Raw genomic sequence first — 12,651 nt, forward strand, 5'->3', positions numbered from 1 at the left:
TGGTGATTTGCACTTCAGTACGCAATTTTCCTATAACTTTGGATAAAGCCAATAAATCCAAAACTCAATAAAAAGACTTAGGAGAACTTTGCAAACAATTTTTTCAAAGCACTTACTGGATAATAAAAACCATTTCACTCCCTTATGCTTCAACTCACAGTACCAGCCTTTCTAATGCCCCAAATACCGTTTCTTGCTAATTGATGCATCAATAAAATGCACAAAAATCCAAAGTGCATGTCTTTTAAATTCTCCCACAGTTGTGTGCATTTCAGAACGATATATGGCAAGTATGTTACGGTCAATTGCCGAATGCAATCAACTCTAAAGGTTCTTTATGGGGCAAAGGCTCGTGTCTGAAAAAAAAAAGAAAGGAGGACGAATTTGCGGAGAATGCCATTGTGGTTGACTGACAGCTGCACTCATTGAGGCAATTTGCTTAAGTTACAAATTGAAATATTTGCATTTTATCTTAGAAATGCAAATGCCCATTCTGCGAGATTTCCCGAAACTCCCACAGCCGCCTCCCCGAGCCAGAGTATCTGGGCAAACAATGCCAAACAAATTGGCTATTCAAATCCGCAGACGCCACACGAGCAGGAGCAAAAGCAGAGGCACTGGTGGCAGGAGTCTAAGAAAGGCCAGGAGTTTCGTTGGGGTTACAATTTATGCGTTTGGCCCCCGGAACGTTGAATGCATTTTGCAATTTTCATGGCCTGCCCGGACTTTTTTCTACCCTTTTTGCTGCAACCGCATCCAGCTCCTGCTTCGCCAGCAACAAAAAAGCCATTAAGATTACTTTCTATGGGCCCGATTTAAGGAAGGACCGGGTGGTATGGTTCGGTTTGGGAGGTAGAGAAATGACGAGCCTCATGCAAACGACAAACGCAGTCGAGAGTCGGACGAGATTTTGCCCCCAAGTCCTCTTGTAAATACGCATGCAGCCAGGAAAAGGACCTGCAGCTCCAGGCGGGGGTATACACTGATAAAAACCGATTCTACAATTTTCAAGATAACATATTGTTACATATGAACATGTTAAGTGAACCAAAACGTTCTAAAATAAATATTCTATGAAATACAATCATATTTACAAATTTACTTTAGTTCGTATTGATTTAACAATCAACTAGACAGTTTTAAAAAATGTAAGAAACTATTTTGACTTCATTTAAAAATTTCTAGAGTCTGGAAAGTTTTTTCCTATTTGGTACAACTTTTTTTGTAGTGTTTAGAAAATATTCTGCTGCTACATGGTATATACAAAGGCCTTGGCAAGCAGCTTCAATAAATGCCAAGCCTTTCCGCCATAAAGTAAACGATTGATGAGGTTAGAAGACTGAACAACACTTCAACACAATGCCACGCCCACACTGTATAGGGAGATTCTCGCCCACTTTGTTGGTTCATTTAACTGCAATGGCAGCAAATTTTTTACTCGCAAATTGTTCTACGAGCTATGCAAACTACTTGAAAGGAAGAGATACTGATATGGGTTTGCAGAGTTAAGGGGATGTGAGTATATGGATATCAGATAACCGGTCCTTGAATAGCTAGTTTAATGTAATTAGGAGCCTCTCATAAGCTGATTACAGACAGGCAAACACTAGTTGGGGTGTACATATAGGTAATCTTATGTTTAACCATCTTAACTAGTTTCTGGCAGTATTTGAGAAAAAAGGATTGGCATTAGAAAATAAATTTAAGAACTTCAATTTGTATATTTTGCCGTTCTCTAAAGTGAACTGTGAATTTGTGGGCCGAAAGACTTTAGCTTCCAGCGCCGTTTCTTTTAAAACAAAATTTTTTAGTATTATAAACTAGCTTTAATTTGTTAAATAAATAAATAAATAAGTGAATTTTTATCTTTCTATCTTTCTAACTGCAAATGAATAAATGTAGGTACGTATTTCTGAAGATAAATGTAAGTTTCCCTGCAGCTTTCTGAGGTCACCACTTTGCATGCCAGCCGCAATTTCCACGTTTGCAGCCGCCCCCTGGTGACTTTTTGGTTTTGTAATTTAAAGAAAATTTCCTTTAATGGCTTTCTTTGGTTGGCCGCAACGGAAACAAAAGACCAAATGCCCAAGCCACAAGAAGGAGAGAAAATTTCAATTCAAAGGCAAATTGTCTTTTATTTCAAGCTCATTAGCTTTTAATGCAATTTTATGCGGCCCAATGCGTCTAAATTTTTGCCACGTGCCAGGGAAATCTAAAAATTGGGGGGCGGAGAAAAAACAACAGAGGTAGAATAGCAGAGGCATCCGCACATCGTTTGCATTTTCATTTCACAGATACATATGCGCTGTGGCTTTCTTGCACCATATGTTTTGTGGATTTACAAAATTGACTTTTGTCGTCATGAATTAATTTTTATTTTGTGTTCTCCGCTTGTCTGCCGCTTCTTTTGCGGCTGATCTTGTTCTTGGAATTCCTGCGCCTTTAACATTTTATGTAAATTTTCTAAAATATTTATGGAAATGTAGCAGATTGTGACTGGCGACTGCCTCAAAATGACGGCAGACAAGTAAATACATTTACATAAGCACACATGCGAGTGGCTGTCTCTTTCTACCAGGATGTGTTCCTCTCTTTCGGCGAGTGTCATTTGTGGGTCCACAGACAGACGGAGACATCAGCATAAATTTTAAATAAATGCTACAGAAAGGGAATATTAAATGTGGTTCCTGGGACGATCCCTCATCGCCTAATATTTTATTCCTGCAGAATTTTGGGACTCGGTCTCTTTCCGGTACAGTTGAGAGGTTAAACCAATTTAAGCTGTGCAACCTAAACTAGAAACAAGAGTTCACTCCTCTCAATGGAACCTTTTGTTGCTGTCGATGACGTTTGCATTTTCCCTTCAAGAGTTTGCAGGGTGTTTCTTTGTAGCTTGGTTGCGGAAAAGCCTGGCTAGCAGTGAAATATATAAATGAATATTTTGCACATTTGAATAAAGAGAGGAGTGCTGCAGAGTCTGGCTATCACATTTTTTTACCGCTGATGTTGCACTTTTCCTTTGTACAAAACAAGAGGGAGATGGTAAAGCTGAGGAAAACCGGGGAAAACTGGGGAAAAGAGAGCATATGTAAATGTATTTGCCAAGTGGCGAGGCGACAGTTTTATTGAGCTTATCTTGGCTTTCGCATTGTTGAAGAGCTCGCGCCACCAAAACGACTGACTGACTGACAATTGCTGAAAGCTTTGATAAAAGCGAGGGGTATATTTCCCGGGAAAACAAGTACAGGTAATGGAAAAGCTTTCCACAAAAATAAAGATATAATCCTTGGCTAAATACCTATAAATTATTTTAGCATTTAATTTAAATTTAACTTTGCTAAAATAAAATTAAGATAAACTTATTGAATATTTCTCACAATATGTTACTATTTCTAAAAACTTTTAAAAACGGTTTCTTTATCAACATTTTTTTTCCACATGCTCTGACAATTAATAATAAAATGTCTATGTAAGAGACTCTTTTTGAGAGAAAAATTTAACCCCTTTACTTTCTGCCATTGTATCACGACTTCTTTTGCAGCACCCCATTGTTTTCCATTATTCTGCGCTTATTTCTATGTATTATTCCATCTGTCCGCTCGCTCCTTACTCCTTTAGAAAAGTCTTGACTTCGGAAGGAGTTCCATTGTCGTGGCTGCATTTAGAATGCATTTTAATTTAGCATCAACAACTTTGCCATTTCACTGCCTTTAGTGCTTGATGTCGATTTGCATAGTTGTTGCACCCTGGGGAACTTTTTCTCACACCCCTCGATACATAGATATATACAGTGTGCGCCATGTTAATATTTCTCACATCTAATAAAGTTTTCTCGTTTCTCTATCGCTGGCGCCGTGCCATCAAAAGTTGCTGCCTTCCACTATCAAGTGGAGCGTTACCTGCAGGGATATTTTCCCTCCATCACTGCCATTTTCCTTACATTTTCCCTTCATCTAATACGCTTAATCAAATGTTTATCTTTGCAGTTGCGAGAGGGGAGCAGTCGCTTGTGATTTTTTCTCATTTATTTTCGTGCGCATAGATTATGTAAATTTTACTACTTTCACTTCGACATTTTCATTATGTTGAAACCCATAGACAGAGTCACCTCCTTTCTCCATTTTCCTTCGGGCCGAGCTGGTGAAAAATTGCGCGCTCATTTTCTGCGGAACAAAAAGAGAAGACAGCTGGCGAAAAAAATGCTCAGGGAATGTATTTAAAATACTTGCACATAATTTATTTTCGCGCGAATACAAATCATTTCATTTTCGTGCCAGTCACGATGCTGCAAAAGTGTAGCATATCTTAGGGCGCCAGGCCATTAAGGCCCTGGAACCCTGATGATGGTTATATTACATTAACTGCAGGCAGAGGCCGAGGCAGCCACTCCAGAAACTAGTGGCTCCGTGTGCCAAAAGTAAAATGAAAATAAAGTGTGGCCCAAAAAGGGGAAGTACTCATACCCAAGCACCCACAGGCTACAACGCAATGAATATGTAAAAAGTGGAAAAAGAAGAGGCTTAAATGTACTCGAATGCGGACTGAGCTCTACCTCAGGAGTGGAATATATTTCAAGTGATACTAGAATGGAAAGGAAAAGCTTCGAGGTCCTTCGGTATATTTGTAACTATGTTATTACTTAAATTCATCTTTATTCAATTGCGAAAATAACTACAACTGTTAAATTCAAAATAATATAATATTTAATTAACTATTTAATAAAATTAGTAGGGTCAATTGCCCTAGATACCAGACTGAATTCGGTTTTACAATTAGTTACAATTTCAATGGTACATCCTTAATTAGAATGAATAATTTTGAATACAAATACTAGGAATCTAGTTTCAACTGAGAATAATTGGTGATTACATTTAAGCTTTGTCATAATAATACATTTACCAGATCCCTATATACCACATACACTCCAAATGTACCCCGTGACTCCTTTAAACGGTCTGTTCGTAACCAGCTGTGTGAGTATCTTGGCACTGCTCATTAGGATAGTGCATGTAATGAGAAGAGTTTACCCAGAGCAGCCCCGGCTTACTAAGCGTATGCGTAATTAAATTTCTTGTGCGAGAAGGCAAAACGGAATGTGTCACAAACGAAACCAGGTTGTCTGCGAGGTGTAAATAAAACTCAAGCACACGTCACATATGGCAGGCACATTTGCCTTTAGTTTAATGCGATCTTTAATGGGCAAGTTGTGAAAAGTTAAGTGATTGGAAAATCTCAGATAGCAGGTCAAAGTTCAGACACACACACACACACATGCATATCTAGGCTCACAAATCAAAGTCAAACGCAATGCCAGTGTAATAATACCCTTATCTGTTATCCCATCAAACCCTGGTGGGGACTCCCGCCCTCCATTTCTGTTGAACAAGCTTCAACGAATGTCTGGCAGTTGGACAGGCGGCTGTGACACTAATTGCTTGACCTTTTTTCCTTTGTTGCCCGCCATTGTTGACCTTTGAACGCGGCTCCAATTTGCATAGAGCCCTGAAACCACCGAGACCACTGACCCACCAACATTGACAAGGCAGCCGTGTTGACATGGATAAACCACTTCAAGTCAAGTGCACACAAGCCAAAGTCGAAGGCCCAGGCCAATCCTTCCCCATCCCCCCTCTCTGGTAGAAAAAATAAACCCCAGGAAAATCCATTAGAAATTTGTGAAAAATAAAATACAGCCAGAGCGGAGTTGGAAAAGTCATGGTTGATATAAAGTTGAAATAAATGTTGTTGTAACCGCTGTGTCTGCGGTGGGCGGAAACTTTTACGGCTTGGCTAACAAGAATTGGGTACGAAGTTTGTATTGTGCTTAATAAAAGATTGGTAAATTGTACATTTAATAGAAATGTGACACAACACTAAAGTTTAGAGTTGTTTGGAATAAAACCAGAAGTATGTTGTACAGTTGTGCAATGTTCATTACTCTGGCCGACAAGTAAAGTTGAAGCTAAAAGTTAGATCGCCTAAGTTAGATAATACAAATTAAAGAAATTATCACAAGATACTAAATATGATAATATAGAGCTTATGTATATTAAAATGTAATGATTAAGTCTTTCTTTTAAATTATTTTTGTATTTAAAGGTGATTTTTCCATTTTTAAAGGGCTTTGCAAATGTACTAAATTTTTCTAAGGAAACATTAGATGCAACATTAACAAGTCAGTCATTAATGGTTAAATAACGCAATAAAACATATTAAAAAATCAATAATATATATAGGTTCATATCATCCTTATTATTAATAACATTCTTAAGAGTGTTTCTAAGCTTCAGTGGCGTTGTTATGAACTTGTTTCCGCTTTCAGACCGTCTCGACCTCTACCACTTCTTATCCAGCGATTGTGATTCTAATAAGCCAAGTTGCACTGCCAGCTAAGTTGCATTTGCAATCTCTTAACCCTCTTCTGCCCCCGTTTCCTTGGCTATGCAGAGTCGACGGCAGCTGCTGGCGACAATATGCATGGCACTTATTGCCACTTCAGTTGGCATGCGAACCAGGCTAATAGGAGGGGCCACGCCCCCGCCGCCCCTGCCACTAGTATACCTTACCTCATCTCACCTCAAAAAACTGCTCCAGGCACACCTGCAGAGCTTGGAAAAATTTTATTTGCTCAAGCTAAGGCAAAGTTCTGCCCAAGAAGCAACAGAAGCTGGAGCTTCCTTGTCGTCCTGGTGACACTTCTTGGTTTTTTAAGCGGCACAGAGCTCTTCTCTTCCTCTCACTTCCTATTATGCACAGTGAAAAATGTTGTTAGATTTTTTTAAAGTGTAACAAAGCCTCTATTTGCTCTAAAACTAGTTGATACAGTGGACCTTACAAGTAAATACTATTTGTTTTTGAAATATTTTCATAATTATTTGATATGATTGATTATGAAAAAATTATTTCCATAAACAAATAAAATAATAAAGTAAGTTAGTGACATGGTAAGTTTTTGCCTGAGTGCAAAGTTGGCACCTGGAAATCTCGACTTGTGAATGCAAAAAAAGCGTGTAAAAAGCGCTAGGAAGCATAAAAGGAGTGGAAGTAAGCTGGAGTACCGAGTTCGCCCAGAAATTGTGGCCATAACTTGGTGGAAAGTGTAAGGAAAAGCGGGAAATGCAGCCATGTCCAAAAATCTCGGCAGGTGTGGCTCACATGCACGTGTTGCACCGCTGCAGTTGCACAAGCTGTTCCATTGCCTAGTGCAACGGGCATATTAAATTTACCTCATTCCCGGGGATGTTGTTATTGCCTGAGAGCATCATAACCCCAAAGAATCCGCTTGAAATTTATGCACTTGTGGGATTTTTATGCTGAACTCGCATTCACCTTTGCTTTTCCCTATCTCGCTTACTTTTTCCCCCGATTTCCTCACTTTTATTTTGTTTTATTCTCACTTTTTGTTGCCCGCATAAAAATTATGTATGATATATGAATATGTTTGCCATGCTTTTATTAGATTTATTTTTGCACTGGAGAATAAATTCGAGAGGGGCTAGGGATAAAGAAAGACTGTCTGAAGAGTCAGCGAGTGAGACATAAATATAAAATGGGGATTAAAACTATTAGTGCTCTCCAGAGTAATGGTATGTGTGGAATATTCATTGTGAAGCCAGGTGGATTTATGAAACTTTTCTTATTACCATTATTACAGAACTTAACCCTCAGTCAACATGTGCACTTCCGCTTTACACACCGCAACTTATTACCGGTTTTTAATAGCTCATGGGCACAGGCATGCGATTGTTCTGCAATTTGCTTGACCCAATTCGCGCCACAAACAATAAAGTGTATTTAAATTTTTCATACAAACGTGGCCACACAAGTGTGTGTACAACATATGCGAAAGAAAACACAGTCTGGAGCTTAACTGTTGAAATTTTAAACAAATTTTTGCACATTTCCTGTTTGGCATTGTTTTTATTGTTCTTGTTGCACTTGCAGCTTGACACAGTTTTCAGTCACACCCATTTATTTACAATGTCAACGAGCACAGTAGCAGGAGGCGAGTGTGAAAAACCCTGGCAGGCTGAGCCTTTGTTGCACTCGGAAAAGCCCCGCATGAAAAGCCTCCAGGCTATGAAATTTGCATGCAATTTTCAGCACAACGAAAATGGGGAAAAAGGTTGGGGTATAAGATGGGCTGCAAATAAGCTTGACCATGGCGGCGGGGAAAAGAGGCCTATTGGTTAACGACTGACCTTGTCAAAGGACCTTGAACCGTCCTAACAAAGAACCCAGACATTCCCAATCACCGAATTCCCACGCCCATTTGCTGTTTCCCAGTAACAGAGTAATTTCTGTGGCTAATTAGTACGCAATTTGAGGGAGAACTCATTTTGGGTTGGGGGCTGGAAATTGACTACCAATGAAATTTACAGTCTGCAAGAAAATTGTACTTCAAGTTACAGAGGTCTATTGTAGGGGTGAACTTATTATAAAGTTGGTAAATTATTATCTTTTCTATTTTTGTAACACTGTTTGACCACTCAAAAAATATTGAATATTTTATATGATATGCGCTCAGTCTGTAAAAAATCGGCGGTGTTTTCTGAATTGGTAAGACTTATAAAAATTTTGAAAATTTTATTCGCGATCTTATTAACTTTTAAAGAATTATATAAAAAAAAAATTGGCTGTCAATTTTGTAGGGTAATTAAAATTTTTCGGGCTTACAGAAGTTATATCAAAAGATATAGCTCGAATGGCTTCACTTAAAATACAAAAACATCGAAATACATGCCTATTAGGTTTTAGTATACCATTCCTCATCTAACATTTTTTTAAATCTTCTGGCGAAGTTTTCTCAGTCTTGTTCAGCTATGCCTTATATTTTTAATTATAACTAAACATAATATATTTTTAAAAATTTTAGAAAGATTTTAATAAGGACAATAATGAGATTTTATTTTTAAGAAAATCTTTTTTTCAAAATATATATTAGAATAAAAATATACCATTTCTTTCGTGTTATTTTAATTAAGCCACATTAGCAATGGTCTACTGTAATTGGAGTTTTCCAGCTGTGAACCTCCACTGACTTAGGCCCTTTGTGCTTTATTGAATTTTAATTTGCACTTTGTGGTTTGCGGTCAATAGTGGCCACACCCCCATTTTGGCCACGCCCTTTTGCTTGGACTTCCACTTAAGACATCGCATCGCTTTGATTTCTTTTCGGTTTTTCTTTCCGCTTTTCTCGCCCCCTCTGGGTTTTCCAGCTGGGCTTCTCGTTTGCCAAAAACCGCAGAGCGTGTGTGAAAATTGAAATGTCACCAGTGCAGTGTCGAGTGTGGAGTTTTCCACCGCCCCTTAGTACCCGCTATACAGATGCCCCTTGATACCCAACTGCAATGTCGTGCTTCGCTTTTCTGCTTGTCTGCCGCTGACAGTCATTGACAACTCTGAAGTTCCCCGATAAGAGGGCGAGTTTGGGGAGGGGAAAGGCGGTGGAAATGGGCTAGGAAAATGTGGGGGGAAAGAGGGGAAAAGCACAGGGGTACAGCTGCATTGCACGGATGCAATGTTGCATGCCAGTCTGCACTAAGTGCTGACTCAACGCAATATAAGTTCTTATTTGCCAACAGACTTCACTTAGAGGATTTGTAAGGGGGATACCCAATATTTTGTACTCTACTTGGATTAAAGCGGACTGCCGTGTAAGTTCAAAACTCAATTAGGGGCTTAGACGTGTTATTAGTAACTCTCTAATGAACTGGACAGAAAATATTTATACAATTTATTTTAAAATTAATTAAATTGTATTGCCTAGACTAATTTGTGGTCTATAAATTCCAAACTATTAGATTAAATTTCAGGATTTAAGACGTGTTAATTACATACTTCCCCAAATGGAATAGTTTAGAGCTCATTTCTGAGTCGGAAAAACTCCTAGTTGCTATTGCAGGGCACGAGCCGAGAAAATCCCTCCTTGGCTCATTTAAGTTCGTTATGGCCGAACCGCATATTTTGGATTTTTTTAAGTCCGCCACTTGCATTAGTCTCCGGTCTAAGCCAACCCCCGCTGACTTTCACATTTTCCACTGCTTTTTAGCGCAAATCCTTTTTATTCCTTTTGCTTGGGAGTTTAAAACGTTTTCGACAGGATTTAGTTGCATGACTTTTTGCTTTTAGCATTTCACCCGACAAACCTCAGAGCTCTCCACACCACCACCCCAACCCCTTTTCGCCAACCGATTCCCTAACTAACTGGACTCCAACTGCCCGGGGGGTGGATATCTGGTGTGCAGCTCCTCGATTCCCAGGACCAAACACGTACCCCCGTGGCCGAACGTGCACGGAATTTCCAAATACAAATACTAAACATGGCCACATTTTTTAGCCAAACTCCCCTGGCTTCCGAAATCCCCCCTTTGAATTCCATTTTGGTTTTTTTTTTAAGTTTGAAATTTTTTGGATCGGTTACAATTTGTTTTGGCCATAGATTCCTGCCTAAATAAAAACTATTTATTTTGAGCTGGTTGTTTGTTTAGGTTGAAATACTATAAAAATGTATTTGCAAAACAAATATAAATGTTAAATATTTTATACCACAGTTTAAGCTACATTTTTCAATTGTGTTTCTAAAAATATTATAAAAATGTAGACATTTTTTCGGGAACTTTTATTTATTTAACTTTTCTTTTTTGTTAAAGAAATTCTTTGTCTTCCAGTAAGGTATAAAATTTGCTTAGTGTCAGTAATAAGTTTTCCATCTGCGAAGCGTTCTCTTTTTTTTGGGTTACCAAGACATGTTGACACTTCGCAGGACAGGTCAGGTCCAAGTAACCCACTTACAGGATGTGCGAAAGAGAGGGGGATGGTGTGCAAGAAAGAGAAGGGACTATTCCTCGCCACCGCCATTTGCTCGCCTTTGTTTGCGGTGAAACTTTCGCAGCAGCTTTTGTTAATTCGGTCAATATTTGCGGACGCACGAAATAAAAACGAAAACTCAGCGAAAAAACTTTTTGCCAAAGTACAACAGAGGAGGGTGAAAAAAATACAAAAATAAGAACAGCTCCTATTTAACCCCTTAATGGCAGTTGGGTTAAAGTTTTCCCACTGGATATCTGGCTGTTAAAATAAACTTATTGCCTGTTTGTCAGTCACAAAAAGGTCGCATATACATACGCCTGGAGCAACAGTTGCAGTTTTGTCCACCTGGATCATGTTTTATTCATGGAAAACGCAAATTTCGTAACGCGTATTTCATTAAGGTAACCCCAATAGCCCAATAGTTTTTCACTTGCATGCGGCAAGTGCTTTTGAGTCCGTATGCAAATAGTGACCGGTAATAAAATACCGTCAAAGGCAGTTAAAAAATATCCAAATGGTGTGGAGTTCTCTTTCGGGGATTCCCAGAACCCAAACCCTTTAGCGTTAATTGCGAGTGGAGTTGTTTGCCCAACTTACCTCCTGTTTAGTTTTGACCTCACGCTCCAGTTCTCCAGTTCTTCCGTACACCTCTGAATTTCTCCTTTCTCTGTCGGGTAAATTCTGAAAGCAACAACAGGGTAAAGTTTTTTTTTCGACGTTAGTTAAATTTGTTGAAAATTATTTGCTTTTCCTGTTGTTGATGGAGGGAGAGTTCTGGAATGGTCTGGTTTGGCTTTGGTTGCTTCCTCGAGGAGCCTTAAGTTAATTAGTTGAATTTGTGTTGAAGAGTTTTTTGTGCGAGCAGGGGAATTTTTCCTAGTTTAATTTAGTGGATGCAAAACTTATGTCTCGATGGGGAAACGAAAGCTCACGAATGTTGAAAGAATGTTGGAGCGAATTCTCCCAAGAAATCGGGGTCCAAAGAGGTTTGTTTGGGTCCCAGACCAACTTGGATTAAGATTTCACACAATTAAAGCAAGTTTTTGGAAGTTTCTTGCGCACAAAACGGAATTATTTGGTAAGAGTTCCAAAATAATAGAAACGCTTTATGGTTTGGTTATTATTAATTGATTTAAAGTAAGAACAATTGAATTAAATTTGATTTATATGCATTTTGAGCATAATGAAATTAAAATTGTCTATATTCCAACAATTAAATTTATGGACATATTTCCAGGAGGCTGGCAAATATTTGTTTTGACAATACATTAATTTATTGCTGGAACTTTTATAAGAACATTTTAGTTTTTTCTTTGTAAATGCGAATTTTTGGCTTATGAGGAGGATATTTTTATTGAATATAACTTTCCATATTTTCACAACATTTCCGCCTCAACTTTTGTGGGCGAAACCAAGAAATTTACATAAATCAACTCCCTTGGCCTGCGTCCGCTATCTGTTTACGCTTTTTCCTTGGCTTGTTCCCCGCCTTTGCTAGCTTGTTTTGTTAGCCAATTTTCAATGTGGGCTTCTGGCTTGCTGGCCACAACAAACAACTGACCATAAATAATCAAATCTTATACACAATCTGCAAACAGATTTTGCGTTTCTAATAAATTTCACTTTGCAAGCACACAGCAAAAAATACAAGCCCCAAAAGGAGACAAAAATGGGGTGGGGCAAACACTTTTTGCGTCATCAGACAAAAAAATATGTACATAAATATATATAAATATGCCTGGGCAGTTTAGGATGTATGATATATGAAAGGCATATACTACAAAATTTCGATATATATTTATTTATTTATGTTTATGCATATTTTCTATATTCCGCTTT

At 38.4% G+C, this 12,651-nt stretch overlaps 1 protein-coding gene across 2 annotated transcripts in view; it reads right to left on the reverse strand.

Annotated features, from left to right (window-relative positions):
- Positions 1-12,651, reverse strand: part of LOC119546231 — a 131,013-nt gene that overhangs the window by 86,841 nt on the left and 31,521 nt on the right. For both annotated transcript variants that reach the window (XM_037852375.1, XM_037852376.1), the window contains exon 3: positions 11,410-11,493. The gene's annotated coding sequence lies outside the window, so the exon portion shown is untranslated. The remainder of the gene's footprint in view (positions 1-11,409; positions 11,494-12,651) is intronic.

The sequence above is a fragment of the Drosophila subpulchrella genome, chromosome 2L (assembly GCF_014743375.2).
Source record: "Drosophila subpulchrella strain 33 F10 #4 breed RU33 chromosome 2L, RU_Dsub_v1.1 Primary Assembly, whole genome shotgun sequence".
Taxonomy (NCBI): domain Eukaryota; kingdom Metazoa; phylum Arthropoda; class Insecta; order Diptera; family Drosophilidae; genus Drosophila; species Drosophila subpulchrella.